Below are 16,576 nucleotides of genomic sequence, written 5' to 3'. Positions count from 1 at the left end.
AGACCCAATGCAGCCAAATAGATAAATAAATAAATAAATATTTTTTAAAAAAGATGGACCAGTGCTCCATTCTAATAAATAAATATATAAATAAAGCTCTTCTAAAATTCTAAAAATACAAGCAAAATAATTACTGAAATGTTTAATTAATATATGTTATGGCTAGATTATTAATCTTAGATTCATTTTATGAGTGAATCCACCCCAGACTTGTATGTTATATATGCTGTATGTACAGTTATAAGAGTACCCTGGAGACCCTTGGAAAGATTGGGATCATTTCATAGGCTGGGAAGTACAGCTTGATTATTCAAAATAATTATGAAGGTATATATTTGTTTTTAATCACTACTTTTTCCTTTGACTTATTTGGTGTTGAGAATATTGCTCAGGAATACAACCTCCAATAATAATGCTGTTTCTATGAGAAAATGGTCTGCCCCACAATGCTCAGCTGAGGTGTGGAATCTAGGGCTCACTGCGGTGAAAGCCAGATACTGCTTGCCAAATCACAACCCTCCTTATGTGTGGTAGTGGAAGAAATCTCAACTCTTAAAGGTATGATTTCCACAAAACAAACAATTCAAAAGCTCATGCCTTATAGCAGCTAAGAATCAAGGCCTGATTTTTTTATGTTGTTTTTTCAAATTCCTGTGTCAGACTTTCTAAAAAGTATCTGTGTGAGCATAACATGAAAACTTGCAAGTCAAACACATTTGGATCTTATTCTCCATTGTGCATTTTTTAAAAATTTGGAGCACATTACCTGTTTTTTTCAACTCTCAGGATTTATTTCTCAAAATGAAGATAATAATTACCAAAAGGATTGTTCCAAAGATTAGATGATGAGTATAAAGTTCAGGGTCTGGTGCATGATACCTGGTAGGTGCTCAATAAATGTTGGTTCCCTTCCTTCCTTTTTTTTTATTGTCAGTGGTGATCCATTAAAAAATACGAAGGAAGTGAGACAAAACTAATTTTTTTAACTCGGCTCTGGTTTGAGCTGGCTCCTTTAAAAGATACAAAGAGAAAGCTTTCATTTTTTTCCCTTTTTTTAATGGAAACCCCATGGCGGAGTTTTTAGCTGTGGAAGATGAGGCCCATGCTGAGGAGCTTTAAAAAAATGTTGGTACGGGGCTTCCCTGGTGGCGCAGTGGTTGAGAATCTGCCTGCCAATGCGGGGGACACGGGTTCGAGCCCTGATCTGGGAGGATCCCACATGCCGCGGAGCAACTGGGCCCGTGAGCCACAATTACTGAGCCTGCGCGTCTGGAGCCTGTGCTCCGCAACAGGAGAGGCCGCGACAGTGAGAGGCCCGCGCACCGCGATGAAGAGTGGCCCCCGCTTGCCGCAACTGGAGAAAGCCCTCGCACAGAAACGAAGACCCAACACAGCCAAAAATGAATAAATAAATTTATTAAAAATATATATATATTGGTACCCTCATTCTACCCATAGAGACTACGATCTGATTGGACTAGGGGGTGGCCTAGGCATTAGGATTTTTTTAAAGTATAATTTACATACAACAAATTACACACATATTAGGTGTACAGTTCAATGAGTTTTGACCATTGTTCACCCTCTTCTAACCACCACCCTAATTAAGATAGAGATCTTTTCCATTACCCAGAAATGTCCCTTTCCTGTCAGTCTGTCCCACCCCGACCCTAAGTAACACGTGTTCTGATTTCTATCACCATAAATTAGTTTCAACTGTTTTTTAATTCCACACAAAATTTATAAATAGAATCAAACAGTATGTACTCAATTGTGTCTTGCTCAATATATTTTTGAGACTCATCAATGTTAATATGGATATCAATAATTTCTTCTTCTTCTTCTTCTTCTTCTTCTTCTTCTTCCTCTTCCTCTTCCTCTTCCTCTTCTTCTTCTTCTCCTCCTTCTTCTTCTTCTTACTATGCTTTTAAATACAAAAAAATCACAATTTGTTTATCTCCTGTTGGCGAACACTTAATTTGTTTCCAGGTTTCATTATTATGAATAAGGGTGCTATGAACGTTCCTATATGATTTTTGTGTACATATATTTTCATTTCTCTTGGGTAGATGCTTGGAAGTGGAATTCCTGGTCATAGTGTGGGTATATTCTTTACAATAAACTGCCAAACAGTTTACCAAAGCAGTTGTACTATTTTATCCCCCACTAGCAATGTACATAAGTTCTAGGAGCTCCACGTCACTGTTAACACTTGACATTTGTCATTCCTTTAAAATGCAGCCATTCTAGTGGGTAAGAAATTGTATCTCACGGTTTTAATTTGCATTTCTCTGATGAATAATGAGGTATTCACACAAATTTACATGGTATTTTCACGAACACTGGTAAAAAACGTTTTATGTGTGTACTAGTGATTCGTATAACTTCTGAAACGTCTGTTTTGAAATCAAGTGTTTTCTCCATTTTTAAAAACTGGGTTTTCTTTTTATTATTGATTTGGAGGAGTTCTTTAGTTGACTCCTGTTTGGGCTACCCTGTACCTGCTTTCATTATTCTTATACAGTCAGTAAGAGTTTTTAACTTGTAATAGCCCCATGTTAGTACCGCTATGGAGAATGAGGGGAGAAAGAATATTGGCGTGCCGGGGTGCAGAGGGGCAGAGAGGAGAGCAATCTCAGGAGGCTTGAGAGTGTAGAGGGTGGTCAAGAGGAATCAAGCGGGTAGCAGGCTGGCTGAGTGAGCCATGGAAGGAGACTTGCAGCCACCCTCTCAGGAGGAGCCCCCTGAAATCTTGGGTAGGTGCTGGACTTCCACACAGCCCCGAGAACAGGGACCCAGATTAAATATATATGTGTATATATATATACACACATATATAGTTATCTGTGTATATATGTATCTGTGTATATATGTATGTAGCTGTGTGTATATATATGTATGTATATACACATATACATATTATATATGTGTGTGTGTGTGTGTGTGTGTGTGTATATATATATATATATATATATATATATATATATATATATATATCTCGCCAGAAGCCTGGTGTACTTGGATGCTTTTGTGTCAAAGACACGATGCAGGCCCTTTTTAAAAGTTTTTAAAAAATTTTTATTGAAGTATTGTTGATTTACAATGTTGTGTTAATTTCTGCTGTACAGCAAGGTGATGCAGTTATACATATATATACATTCTTTTTCATATTCTTTTCCATTATGGTTTATCACAGGACACTGAATATAGTTCCCTGTGCTATACAGTAGGACCTTGTTGTTTATCAGGCCCTTTTATAAGTGATCTAGAAAATTAATATGTGACCCAACTTCTACCTCTCTGTGAACTCCCCGAGGGTGGCAACAAATTCTTTTAGAGTTTCTTAAAATAGAAAAAGTCCAACTTGTGATGCCACAGAATATTGGCTCCTCTGTCGTGTTCTTGGTTCTCCTCTCAGCAGTTGTTTGCTTAGGTTACAGGTACAATTAGCAAGCTAAGGCTTTAATGTATGGGTAGAGGCTTATTATTATTACCGGCTTTAATGTGACTGTGGCTTAAGTCTTATTATTTTTGGACTTCAGCCATTACTGTCATTATTAGATCTGCTGATCATCAGTCATTTCAGAGACAAAACCAATAAAACACCAGGAACTGGAATACAAAGGGCAGTATAATCAACTCTGTTATTCAGGGATTCATTAATTCAAGTCCCCAATTTAGAATTTATTAGAGTTTCCCCGTTGGATACGCATTCGAGTTTAACTCTGTTTTGTCAGTAGCAAAAGACATTGCAAAGCCAAATGATAAACAAGATTGCAAGAGGAACGTTTACTCAAAGGAAACAGTAGGATGAGAACATTGGGAACTCATTAGAGGTTTCCATGTACTTAAACAATTAGAAGCATGCATGTATTACACTAAGATCTCACAATGTATTTTGCTGATTTATTTTCCTCTCTGTGTCCCTCATTAGACAGGGCTTGGTTGAGGGCAGGAACAATGCTCCTGCACAGAGTAGGTACTCAGCATGTGTTCGCTAAATGAGCAGGTCCTTCCGTGTGGCATGGAGCGCTCAGGTGTTAGTCAGACTCATGGGTCCTTACGTGTGTGTGTGTGTGTGTGTGTGTGTGTAAAACTCTGTCAGTAGGGTCCACTAAGCTGCAGTTGGGAGTGCAAGAGGTTTGTCGGAGACAGTGTCTGTATAAGATAAAAGAGGGGCTCTTCCCTTTTGCGGCCATCGCTGAAGCGCTAGCGGCCGAAATGAAGTTCAATCCCTTTGTGACTTCTGACCGAAGGAAGAACCGGAAAAGGCATTTCAATGCGCCTTCCCACATTCTCAGGAAGATTATGTCTTCCCCTCTTTCTAAGGAGCTGAGACAGAAGTACAATGTCTGATCCATGCCCATCCGAAAGGATGATGAAGTTCAGGTTGTAGGAGGGTGCTACAGAGGGCAGCAAATTGGCAAAGTAGTCCAGGTTTACAGGAAGAAGTATGTCATCTACACTGAACGAGTGCAGCGGGAGAAGGCTAATGGCACGACTGTCCACGTGGGCATTCACCCCAGCAAGGTGGTTATCACCAGACTAAAACTGGACAAAGACCGCAAAAAGATCCTTGAACGTAAAGCCAAATCTCGCCAAGTAGGAAAGGAAAAGGGCAAATATAAGGAAGAAACAATTGAGAAGATGCAGGAATGAAGTAATCTTGTATACAACTTTCATTAAAAACTGTTAAAATGAAAAAAAAAGAAGATAAAAGAGGGGAAGAAGCAGGACTGTGTAGGAAAAGCCTGAGACCATGATCTGAGAGAGTCTTGGATGACCCACTGGGAAGCTCTGGAACCAAGACTGCCCATCAGAATAGGTCCACATTGGGCAAAAACTACCAGGCCCTAGTATCCTGCCATGCTTAGCTGTTGGCTAGGGGTTGCTGAAAAGGAGCATGACCTCAGCTCCTAAGCTGATCCTGAGGCAGATGCTGAAGATGCTGGTAACTGGAGGCTGTCAGCCAGCAGGGCTCCATGCGGCCAAGCAGCCACTTCTCTCCTGAAGGGAGGTCTCCCCACCTCTCCTCTGACCTCTCTCTCATCCTCTCCTCTGTGTATTGGGAGACAGAGAGCTCCATTTCGCCAGGGCGCCCGATGTCCCCAGTATTGGGCTGACATTATAAGAGTCAGTCAGCCAAGAGGAAGAGGCTGTGAATTACCACTGTGGTCCACCACCAGTAGGAAGTGCCAAACCCCAGCCAGGGCAGGGACAGATTTGGATGGCACTGGCTGACCCCCGAAACCCCCAGGCTGGCTGACCTGGTTTGCCCTGGTCGTTTCAGTAACCTCACAGGGCCAAGACCACACATCTTACACAATTGAATTTTATGGCCCCACTAGGATGCTATGAGGGGATTTTATTGTATCTTTATTTTCAATTATAAAAGTCAAATGTGGTCTTTGTAGAAAATTTAGACAATGCAACCTATTCTAGGGAATAAAGTAAAAATCTGTCATAATATCACCTCCCAAAGACAATTATTAGCAATTATGTGTTTTCTCTTCCAGTTACATACATAACAAAATATCCCCTCTCTCCCCATTTATCAAAGGTCATGTACATTTTTCAAAGACAGACAATTCTTGTTCGTTCTTTAGCATAGCCTGAAACTGGACTGAGAAATTCCCAGTGCTAAAGTCAGATGACGGAGTGGCTTAGAGGAAGGAGGAGGGGCTGGGCAAGGTGGAGCAGTCACTTCCAAAGCTGTATTTTGCTTTGGGCACTCTTTGAGGGTAGAACTGAGGATCCTGGGACCTCATCATGAAAGGACTTCTTTCCTCTCTTTGTCTTGGGGTCAGGTTGGGCTTGTGGATGTTTATGGGTCTGGAAAAAACACGGGGCTAAGGCAAACTCATGCTTTGGGTCCATGCAGGTGTATGACTGCCACTCATGCCACCATGCAGAATGGCAGACCAACTCATCTAGCTAACATTTACTAAGTGCCTATGTGTGATAGAATATTCTTCTTGCCCTGAAGGAGTATAAAGTATAGTGAGGGAGATGGGAAAACTGACCTTTAAAATACATTCTGGGACTTCCCTGGTGGCGCAGTGGTTAAGAATCCACCTGCCAATGCAGGGGACACAGGTTCCAGCTCTGGTCCGGGAAGATCCCACGTGCCGCGGAGCAACTAAGCCCGTGTGCCACAACTACTGAGCCCGCATGCCTAGAGCCTGTGCTCCACAACAAGAGAAGCCATCGCAATGAGAAGCCCACGTACCGCAACAAAGAGTAGCCCCTGCTCACCTCAATGAAGACCCAATGCAGCCATAAATAAATAAATAAATAAACTTATTTTAAAAATAAATAAATAAAATAAAATACATTCTGATATCTACTAAATAGCAAGAGGTACATAATACAATGGGAGGATAAAAGAGGGAGTGTTTATCTGCAACATATGTGTCAGGTCTCCATGGCTGTGTTGGCTCTCTAGACAAAGGCGCAGTCAAGGGTGAGACAACACCATGTGTAAAACACAAGAGTGAGAGGTATGCTTGGGGAAGAGACTGATGCTTAGTGAGACCGAAAACTGGGCACGAAAAGGATGGGGCTTTGCATGATTAATTTCATTGAATTAAAAAAATAATGACTGAATCCTTATTAGGTGTTGGGCTGGGGATACAAATTAAATAAGATGGAATTTTAAGTCACAGTGTTATTGAGAATGAACCAGGAAACATTGATTGAGACCTAGCATATTCAAGAATTCCGGGAGTTCTACTATGGCAGTTCTCAAAGTCCAACTCAAGCCAGATATACTTTTAGTAATACCAAATTCTTGGTCTTCCCGTCCAGTAGAAGTTACATCTGAAATATAAAAATTAACTAAATAATTTGGTTTATAATACCTTTTAAACAAACTCTTTCTAGAATGTACAGTTTTAAAACATATTTAATGCACATATATTGTTATGGGCTGAATTGTGTCCCCCCCAGATTTATATATTTGGGGGAAGTTCTAACCTCAATACCCCAGAATGAGACTAGAATTGGAAATAGGGCCTTTAAAGAGATGATTAAGTTAAAATAGGCTGTTAGACTGGGCCTTAATCCAATCTGACTTTGTGTCCTTTTTTAAAATTTTTATTTATTTTATTTTTGGTTGTGTTGGGTCTTCGTTGCTGCACGTGGGCTTTCTCTAGTTGCAGTGAGCGGGGGCTACTCTTCATTGCGGTGCGCGGGCTTCTCACTGCGGTGGCTTCTCTTGTTGCGGAGCATGGGCTCTAGGCACGGGCTTCAGTAGTTGTGGAACACAGCCTCAGTAGCTGTGGCTCACGGGCTCAGTAGTTGTAGTTCGTGGGCTCTAGAGCTCAGGCTCAGTAGTTGTGACGTGCAGGCTTAGTTGCTCTGCAGCGTGTGGGATCTTCCCAGAGCAGGGTTCGAACCCGTGTTCCCTGCATTGGCAGGTGGATTCTTAACCACTGCGCCACCAGGGAACTCCCCTGTGTCCTTTTAATAAGAAGAAATTTAGATGCACAAAGAAACAACAGGGGCATGATCACACAGAGGAAGGACCATGTGGGATTACAGCTAGAAGGCAGTCATCTGCAGGCCAACGAGAGAGGCCTCAGGAGAAACCAACTCTGCTGACACCTTGATCTTGGACTTCTAGCCTCCAGGACTATGAGAAATAAATCTCTGTTAAGTCACTCAGTGTATGGCATTCTGTTCTGGCAGCCCTCGAAAACTGATATACATATGATCTGGCCAGATGTGTACATGCATTTTAACACATACTTTTGCTGTTTTTGTGTTTAAAAGTCTATACTTCATCCTGTAGAAATCAGGAACCATGTAGAGTTTTTGAGCAGAGTAGTGACAAGATCAGATCTCTGTTCTACAAAGAGAATTTTGATGTCAACCAGGAGGCCGGACTAGATAGAAGCTGGAAATCTAATGAGAGGCGTTGACCTCAAGTGGAGGTTCATCCTCTGTCTAAAGTTTCAGAAATATCTGGAGGATAATGCTGAGAGCAGGGGTGCATTAGTGAGCTCATGATGGGAAATGTATTTTGCACAGTTATACCCATAGGCCTGAATTTAAACTTTCATCACTGGCTAGACTAGCCTGGATGGCAAAGCATTCTGGGGGAAGTTGTCTTCGCTTGTCTGTGAGATCCCTGAGTGTTGGACACCAGTCTCTTATAGAAAATGGGTGCATTTCTTTTTCAAATGTTTGCTCTTCTTTATTTGGTGACTTGTCAACTCAGATATCTGCTTGTTGTGCAGGAAAAATTACTTCCTTAGTGGGTAAAGAGATTTTACAAATCCTGCATGGAGCCAAAAGAATAATTTTGGACTTGAAATCAAGACCCCAGGGACACATAGAGTGGAATAGTATTCAGACTTAAAAAGAAGGCAATCCTGCCATATGCGACAACACAGATGAACCATGCGGATCTTATGCTAAGTGAAATAAGTCAATTGCAGAAAGACAAATACTATATGATTCTACTTATATGGGGGTATCTAAAATAGTCAAATTCATAGAATCAGAGAATGGAATGGTGGTTGCCGGGGGCTGGAAAGAGAGGGAAATGGGGAGTTTAATCAACAGGTATTAAATTTATTTAAGCAAGGTGAATAAGTTCTAAAGAATAAGTGCTATACAACCCCATGCCTACAGTCAGCAATAGTGTATTGTACACTTAGATCTCAGGTTAAATGTTCTTACCACAATAAAATTTAAAAATTTTAAGAAAATAGGGTTCAAACTCTGACTTGTTTAAAAGGCTGCTGAGGGGGACTTTCCTGGCGGTCCAGTAGTTGCGACTCTGCACTTCTAATGCAGGGGGCGTGGGTTTGATCCCTGGCTGGGGAACTAAGATCCCACCTGCTGCGAAGTATGGCCAAAATAAATAAATAAAATAAAAATAAAAAGCTGCTGATTTGCTTAGGGCTAAGGGCTTTTTCCTCCTCTGTGCTTTGATTTGCCCATCTGTAAAATGGAGAGACGAAGAAAACGAACAGTTATTCAGTCCTCTTATGTCTGAGGCACTATATACACATTATCCTATTCAATACTCAGAATAAGTCTGTTAAATATTACTCCACATGTTTGGCAGATGGGAAAACCTTAGTTTGTCCAAGGAAGCAGGGTTTATACTCGGGTCTAAAGTTTCATGGCCCATGCTTTCTAAGGTTCCTTCCAAGGCCAAAATGCTGTAATTCATGTGTGTCTGAAATGTTTTGGCTGAATAAACACTAATGACTAATCAAGCTGCAACAGTAAAGACAATAGATTCCCCAGTGATTACTAAGTGTCTATGGAAGAACCACTCACCCTGCAGGGAAACACGGTTTCTCACTGGAAGAGAATATAACAGATAAAAGGTGGCCAACAATCAATTTTTGAGCAGCAGATGGCATTTTCTTGGGTTGAAATTGTAGGAGCCTGGAATTTGGCAAGTCCTCTAGGCATTGTGAAGAATAAATGCTCTGAATCTCCAATGGCTTTAGGAGTGGAACAGGCATGTTAGGTCCAGGTAAAGGGGCATCTTTTGAAGTTGCTGCTAAAAGGATCTCCTCCTCCACTGACATGAAGCAGAGGAGAATAATCCAGGTCTCCCGATTCCAAGGTTAGTGTTCTTTCATTGTCCTCAAGTAGCTTTATGCTCTGGTTGAGAAAACATGTACAACACATATCTGTTCATTTCTTCATTCACTGACTCAAGAGCACTTATTGGACAATTTCAGTGTGTCAGCACAGAGTTGTATACAGAGATATAAAAGCATAGTCTCTGTTACACTTGATTTTGTCCCTCCCAAATTTGTAGGTTGAAGCCCTAACCCCAGCACGTTAGAATGTAACACTGTTTGGACACAGGATCTTTTTTTTTTTAGTTGGAGTATAGTTGCTTTACAATGTTGTGTTAGTTTCAGGTGTACAGCAAAGTGAATCAGTTATACGTATACCTATATCCACTCTTTTTTAGATTCTTTTCTCATAGAGACCATTACAAAGTATTGAGTAGAGTTCCCTGTGCTATACAGTAGGTCCTTATTAGTTATCTATTTTATGTATAGTAGTGTGTATATGTCAATCCCAGTCTCCCAATTTATCCCTCCTCCCCCACCCCCGACGTAGGATCTTTAAGGAAATGATCATGTTAAAACGGGGCCCTTGGGGACACCTATGACTGTCTTCCTACGAAGAAGAGATTAGGACACAGACACAACAGACAGAGAGATGACCACATGAAGACACAAGAAGATGGCCAACTGCAATCCAGGGAGAGAGGCCTCTGAAGAAACCAACCCTGGGACTTCCCTGGTGGAGCAGTGGTTAAGACTCGTGCTCCCAGTGCAGGGGGCCCAGGTTCGATCCCTGGTCAGGGAACTAGATCCCACGTGCATGCCACAACTGAGAGTTCGCATGCCACAACTAAGGATCCCACATGCTGCAACTAAGGAGCCCATGTGCTGCAACTAAGACCCGGCACAACCAAATAAATAAATATTAAAAAAAAAAAAGAAGAAGAAGAAGAAACCAACCCTGCTGACACCTTCATCTTGGCCTCCAGAATGGTGAGAAAATTAACTTCTGTTGTTTAAGCCACCCGGCGTGTGGTATTTTGTTACAGCCACCCGAGCAGACTAATACAGTCTCCCTGCTTTGCAGAAGTTTCAGGGAGACAAAGCAGGCGGTAAGCCACAGAGGGGTGTCCAGGGAGGCACAGGTGCACACAGGTGGGACTTCCTCCTCAGACTGCAGAGGGCTGGGGTCAGGAGACGATGCTCGGAGAAGCATGACTGCGGCCGAGTCCTCAAAGATGAGTAGGAGGTAACCAGGAGTCAACGTGAGCAGAGGTAGAGGGAGTCGTTGGAGACAAGAAAGAACATGGCACCTGCAGGGAATGCCAAGTCGTTCAAAACACAACGATGGGGCTTCCCTGGTGGCGCAGTGGTTGAGAATCCGCCTGCCAGTGCAGGGGACACGGGTTCGAGCCCTGACCCGGGAAGATCCCACATGCCGTGGAGCAACGAAGCCCATGCGCCACAACTACTGAGCCTGTGCTTTAGAGCCCTTGAGCCACAACTACTGAAGCCCATGCGCCTAGAGCCCGTGCTCCGCAACAAGAGAAGCCACCGCCATGAGAAACCCGCGCACCGCAACTAGAGAAAGCCTGCGCACAGCAACGCAGACCCAACGCAGCCAAAAATAAATAAATAAATAAATAAATAAATAAATAAATAAATTTATTTTAAAAAAATTGCAACGATGGGAGAAAATGCGAGTGCAATTGTGTGGTTCTGACACAAGCACACTAGGAGTTCAGAGACAGGAGACATTATTAACGACAACAAGGATAATATCTTATATTTTTACAGCACTTTACAGTCTGTAAAACACTTTCTCAGGCCTTATCTCTCAGTGGCAAGAGGAGAATTGAACCATTTCATACACGTGGCAAATGAGGGTTGAGAGGCTAAATGGCTTGGCTGCAGCTTTACAGGAAGTTAGTGGCAGAGTCGAATCTAAAGCTCAGGGCTCTTTCTTCCCAAGTCCAAGTGGGATGCGGGGGTCAGAGGGCCCTTCGTCAAGCGCAGCTTATGCTTCCTTGTGTCTGACTTTGCTCATAGAGCTGCACACAGGGCAGCCTGAGGACAGAGCAGCCCAGGTTTGGTGGGTCCTACCAGACAGGAAGGAGCTGGAGTAGAGCGCCACAGCATCCTAACACACCACCTCCTAGGGCGGAGACAAGAGCGCCGACCTCTGCTCATCTTTCGCTCACTCTGTGTCTAATGAAAGGGTGTTTTAGTTCAAATGGAGACAAGAGTAATGGCGCCCACACCGCCAGCTCTCCTGCCCTGCCTGCCTCTCAGGCAGGACATTTTTAACTCCAGGGACCCCATCCAGGGATGGACATTGGGCAACATGGCAGGGGAATCCCCTTAGGGTTGATGTGCTAGAAAGGTGAAAGAACAGTAAAAATGTGCTAGGTGTTTTACAAATGCAAGAGAGTCTTCTTATCTGTTTGGAATGGATCGTGTTTAGGACCCTGGGAAGGAGAGAAGGAAAGGTTCTGAGCAGTCATTTCTCCCTCACTCTTTGCCTGCATCCGTGTAGCAGATGGTGTAGGTTCTCCTACCCACCATGTCCCTTGGTTTAACTGTTTCCATAGTTCTGGCCTGAATATCAACTGCCAGTGCCTGGGTCTCTTTGGAAGAGGGCATTCTCCAGATGCCGGTGACCACTGTGCCTTCACCTGCTGCAGGCTGGGACTTCCAGGGAATTCATGCCTCCTGGGAACAGCTCTCCACCATAGTGTAATGTGATCTGGTGGAGAAGCACCCCAGCTCCTTCCTCTCTTGTGGGGTAACTACACTGACTCCCAGAGAGCTCCAGTCGAATGAAGCTCTGGTTGTCCATAGTGGTGACTTGCTTAATATCACAACAGTTACTGGTGTCTGTTCCTTTCCTATCTCACTTCCCCACTCCTCTACCAGTGTCTCCAGGAGTCACCTTCCAAACAGACCACTTGCACTCCGATCCTTGTCTCATGGTTTCCGGGGAAACCCAGAGAGGACCATGCTCCCTGTCCAATGAGTTTTTTGCTGCTTTGGACATTGTGAAAGGGGATGGGGAAGACATTGTGAAAGGGGATGGCCTTCCTATGCCCTTACAAGCTAGGGAGATACAGACAAATCATTCATTCATTCATGCGTTCTTCACTCAGCAAGTACTTATTAAGCATTGATCTCATGCCAAGCACCATGCTGGGGGCCAGCTGGAAATCTCACCTCCTAGGGCTCTGAGGAATCATCCATCACCCACATCCTAGCTCACACACCCAGGCCAGCACTACCTGGATTGGAGGTGGGAGTGGTACCCAGACAGGCTTCATGTGAAGGAGGTAGGGGGTCAAAAAGGGGAGGAGAAGATAGAGGTTCTGGGAGTCTGTCGGGGCGAAGAGGAGGGGTTGGCGAGTGACATGAGTAAACGAAGGCCAGTGGGTGGGAATGAGATTCACTTCTGCAAGGGGCAAAGGCTCTGGGCGAGTACATACATGTGGGCTTGGTGAGCGCCTGATTCTTGGGGTCGTTAACTGTCAGGGCTGAGAAGGGCCTCAGAGGTCACAGGCAGCTCTCCCTCATTTGACTTCCCTGAGAACTGAGGACCAAAGAAGAGAAAATGATTTCCTCGGCCCTTTATGCTCTGAGTGTTCTTCCTCTTGAGAGAAATAGGCTACATCAATGTTTCTTAAACCCTTTTTCATTATAGTCCAGGAACCATTGTAGACATTTTTCCTAATTGCCCCCTCCAATGAAATCTTAATACCACAGCTATTTGTATATCTGTTATGTACTATAGGTCTGTTCATATGCTACATACATAAAAAGAGTAGGATTTTTTTCAACCTCCAAGAACCAATATTTGCCCCCTTGGGGGCGATATTGCCCTTGTTGAGAATGCATGGGACAGAGAGACTAAATGTGGCCAGGCTTCCTAGGCCTTGAAATTCAGGCAAAGACACTGGATTTGGTGCAGTAAGCAATAGGGAGCCATAGTAGGTTCTTGAGCAGGGGAGATGGAGTGAGGAAAGAAGTGAAGAGTCTACCATACATAACAGTATCTATCAAACACTATGTGCCAGCTGCTTTGCCAGCATTGTAGATATCATTAAGAAAAAGGCCAGGATTGACATATACACACTGTAAAATAGATAACTAATAAGGACCTACTGTATAGCACAGGGAACTCTACTCAATACTCTGTAATGGCCTACATGGGGAAAGAATCTAAAAAAGAGTGGATATATGTACATGTATATGACATACATGTACATGATATATGTACATGTATAATCGATTCACTTTGCTTTACACCTGAAACTAACACAACATTGTATATCAACTATACCCCAATAAAATTTTTTTTTAAAAAAGAAAAAGAAAGAGGCAACTTGGTCTTCCTATGCCCTTACAGGCTAGGGAGAGACAGACAGTGTTAAATATACACACAATAATTATTTATTAGAGTTGTAATAAATGCTACTACCAGCTTTCTTTTTGTTTTGTTTAACCAACATTTATATAGTCCTTGTTATGTCCCAGAAGCTATGCTAGGCACTAAATGAATATTAGCTCATGTAATCCTGTGAGAGAGGTATAGTTATTATACCCATTTTACAGATGGGGAAACTGAGGCACAGAAAGTGCCTTACCTCAAGGCACATGGCTTGTAAAGGTGGAGCTGAGATTCAAACCCAGACAGTCTGGCTCCAGAGTCAGTGTTCTAAATCACTATACTATGATCTGAAAAATATAGTACGTGTACACATGTGTAACTATAATTCAGGCCGAACGCAGTGCAAGGTGCCAGTATAGATTCACAGACCTCTTGCAATAACTCTAATGGAGCCAAGGGCTGAAAGTTGGAGACTGGTGGACTAGAAGACTTTTAATGTCTGTTTGACTCTAAAGCTCATAATCCCAGTAGAATTTGAAAAACGGGGTGAGAGTTAAGGCTCTCTCAACTTCAGCTTGTGTAACCAGAACAAGCCAGCTGATGTCTGGCTCCCTTCTCAGCAATGAGCAAAAGAGGCACACACCTCTGCATTATATGCAGAAGAAATGTAACACAGGGGCTATAACTAAGTCACATACATGAGTCTGCAGAAAAGGACATATGTGCCCTTGGACCTGAAACTGGCGAGGCAGTGAAACCAAAAACATGCGCTCATGCTTTACTATTCAGCCACCGCTGAACTTTTTCCTCCACCCTTTTGACTGTTTCCAATGAATGAGATTTTTTTAATGATAATTTTAGCTTACACAGGACTCATATACCTGCCATAGTCTGTAATTGTTTCCTAAATTAAAAAAAACTGTTTTCCCTAGTGGTCTTATCCTACTGCTGTAGAACAGCATCCAAGATATCAGTTTGAAGGACAATGAGCTAAACCCAGAAGAAACCCCTCTCCAAACCTATCTTCTTGTTGCTGTCCTGTCTGTTTACTTATTGAACACCTACTACATGCCAGGCACTATACTGGGGGATGGAAATACAGAGATCAACAAGTCATAGTCCTGCCCTTTGGGGGCTCACAGATGAGTAGGGGAGACAGATAAGAACAGAGATCATTGCAATGCAGGGGATGTATATATATCATCTATATATATCATGCTCCACGATGTTTTTATCCTATAGACTTTTGCATATGTCGTTCCCAGGGCCAAGAATGTGTTTCCTTGGCATTTTGGCAGGCTGATTCCTATGGGATAGATCATACAGCAGGAGCCCCTAACCTAGTAGAGGGACATCAGATTAGGCTTCCTGGAGAAGGAGGAATGTGTAGGCTGAGACTTAAAGAACTAACATTCAGCTTGGATGTCAATGTCTCTGATTAGTCTTCCTGACCTCATTGGCTGAGTGAGGTGTGCCTTTTTTGTACCGTTTAGCCTCTGGTTCAAACCCTTATTCCAGCAAATATATTTGTGACTGCTGAATAAATAGCACTTATCAGTATCTGGTAATTGCCTATAGACTAGTTATCTTCTCCATAGGACCGTGATCTCTCTGAGAGAAAGGAACCTGTAGGATTTAGTTTTTATCTCCACCAATGAGGAGAGGTCTTGCTAAGATAAATCCTCATTAAATGTTTGCAGATTCCAAGATGGATGGAGGAGTGGATGGATGGATGGATGGATGAGTGGTGGGTAGATGGGAGCATGGAGGAATGAGTAAGTAACAGCGCCCACATGGAGGTAAGTGGACAAATTGGATGGGAGGGTCAATGACATTTTGATAGAAGTGATGACTGAGTTAGGCCCTAAAGAATAATCTGGTGCAGTGCTTTTCAAACTGTAGTGCATTTATGAGTCATCTGGGGATCTTGTTAAAATACAGTAATTCAGCAGGTCTGGGGAGAGGGGTACCGCACTCTGCATTCCTGATGAGCTCCCGTTGGTACTGGTCCTTCTGGCCCTCAGACTGAACTCTGAGTACCAAGTAGGAGTTTGGGGATAGGAAAGAAGACAGGAAGAAGGGAAGATGATCCAAACAGGTGCAACTGTTGAGAGCTATGCTGGCTCCGCCCTGGTGCAAGCAGGGACCTCAGTGCGCATGCTGGGGAGGAAGATAGGGGAGAGGGGATGGCATGGCACTGGTGGGCACGCAGGACTGTCTGTGAGGGTACTGTTACCAAACACTGGGTTCACCTCTTGGTGGGTGTTGAGCCAATAAACACAACCCAGCCAAAGATTGAGAGAAGGAAAGATTTGTTATTACTTGCAGCAAGTAAGGAGAACATTGTGGATCCTTCCCAAAGCGGTGTCTCCCAACAGCAAAATTGGAGAAGTTTTAAGCATATTCATGAAGGGGCTTGAGCAGAGGAGAATTCAGCATAGAACTGGGGCAAAAGTCGACAGATTCCAAGCTTTAGTTGATTGAAGTCAGGAGGGTCAACATCATCATTCCGTCCTCCACCTGGGCAGGGTCCTTAGTTCCTGCAGAACTCAAAGCTATATTATTATGTGTATCCCTTGAGGATCCAGGACCCTGCCCCAAGCCTGCACTATTGTTTCTTGACAGCACCTCCCTTGTTCCTGCATTCCCTCTC

General features: G+C 43.1%; 1 pseudogene across 1 annotated transcript; it reads left to right on the top strand.

The window, feature by feature from the left end:
* The first annotated feature begins 4,158 nt into the window (after nt 1–4,158).
* Nucleotides 4,159–4,738, top strand: LOC309657073 (large ribosomal subunit protein uL24 pseudogene; annotated as a pseudogene). Its single transcript has one exon. The product of its transcript is annotated as a large ribosomal subunit protein uL24 pseudogene (transcript).
* The last annotated feature ends 11,838 nt before the right edge of the window (nt 4,739–16,576 follow it).

The sequence above is a fragment of the Balaenoptera physalus genome, assembly GCF_965194825.1.
Source record: "Balaenoptera physalus genome assembly, chromosome: 1".
In the NCBI taxonomy this organism is placed as follows: Eukaryota; Metazoa; Chordata; class Mammalia; order Artiodactyla; family Balaenopteridae; genus Balaenoptera; species Balaenoptera physalus.
This window is presented reverse-complemented; position numbering and strand designations above follow the sequence as displayed.